This window comes from Cynara cardunculus (genome assembly GCF_001531365.2).
Source record: "Cynara cardunculus var. scolymus isolate 2C chromosome LG 17, CcrdV1, whole genome shotgun sequence".
In the NCBI taxonomy this organism is placed as follows: domain Eukaryota; kingdom Viridiplantae; phylum Streptophyta; class Magnoliopsida; order Asterales; family Asteraceae; genus Cynara; species Cynara cardunculus.
The window spans coordinates 11,535,972-11,537,580 of NC_037544.1; positions in this window are offsets into that span (position 1 = coordinate 11,535,972).

Sequence of the window (1,609 nt, forward strand, 5' to 3'; positions counted from 1 at the left end):
GAAGTCTCCTGCAAACTTTGCCGCCATTTCTGAAAGTTCATCCTTTAGTGTTTTGAGTGAGGAAGGGTTGAGAGACATTGCCTGGAAAGCCTCTGAAAGATCGTCCTTCTGTAAGACAGAGCTCTGAAGGGTTGTCAAAGAAGTCTTCAGCTCTGTGGTGGTGGAAGAAAACTCCCTCAGAGCCTCTGTTAGCGATGTAAGATCCTGAGGTTGAGACTGCGAGATGAATAAGCTTTTTAACTCGTCCATCTTGGTGAGCAACTCTGTGGCAAGGGCTTTAATCTCCCCCTTTGTTACATAGTCGCTCTGGGAACTCGGACCACTAAGACATGGTGATCCTTCTACCTCAGAGCGTGAGGCGCCTTCAGCGGCTGGCATAGCGTAGCCTGCTCGGGGACTTCCACCATATCCTCGAACATCTCCTTGAGGAGAGCCTAATGGTGTTCTGTAGACTTCATGCCCGGTAGGTTCAGAGCCTAACCTGGCAGAGAGGTATCTAGTGGAGATGGTGGACGTTCTAGATCCACCACCTCTGTGACCCTTACCTGTGCCTCTGAAGCACGTTTTGGCTGATCTCACTCAAGTGCAGAGGCAACACATGCCTCTGTGGGTTCTGTTGAGTCTGTGGGGGAATGGACTCTTATAGTAAAACCTTCATCCTTTTGAGAGGATGGAGGAGTTATTTGTGGGTGCCCGGGAGTGCGTTCCACAGAGGATGAAAGAATATCCTCTACGGCGGTAGGCTGGCTTGGGATCGGCTTGTGCGAGCCTGTTTCAATAGAGGGTCCCTCTAGAACAGGGCCTCTAGAATCGTGGATTCCACTGGGAGTTTGGCTTGGATGTATGCCATGGGCATCTTTTTCTCCCTCGCCTAATTCTTCTACCTCTTCTTCTTCCTCACTTATAATGATCTCTATCCCCAACTGAGATGGATCGATTGGCGCCTGGAACTCCTTCTGGATATTCGATAGAACATCTTGAATTTGTTCCGTTGGGGAAACGTCGATGTGTGCCTTGCACAACCTTCTGCGCTTTGGAGCTGTAGCCTCTGCCTGCTCTTCTGCTGCGATAGCCTCTATGACCACAGGTTCTGTGATCGCAGGCTCTGTATGTTTAGCCTTCTTGGTTTTTCTTTTCTTAGGCTTGGGCAGAGGCACAATTGGGCCCTCTTCTTCTGCGGGCCTCTTTTTCGCCTTCTTCTTCACAGAAGTATCACTAACCTTCTGTGACTTCTTTTTCTTCTGGTGTGGAGGTGATGGGATACTAGGTGGATGCTGACTCATCTCACCAGCCACTACTGGCTCCTCTGTTCTTCCCTCCACTCTTATTTTATCGACACTCTCACCTAGAGGAACTCCTATGCGTGGTGGGGTTGTGGGGACCGGTTCTGGTCGCCTGTTACCACGTCTGTCAGTTTTGCGTTCTTCATGAGATAGATACCTGAGCATGGCTTTGGAGATTGGACGTGGGCTTCTGTAGCCATGCTCGTGTTCCGTTGGGTGGAACTCTTTAAACGGATAAAGCCTCGCGTTGGGCTCTACGGCTGGCAGCTTTGCGGCCAGGAGGTCGCCAAAAACCAAACCAAGGAAGCGTTGTAAGATGAGATTTG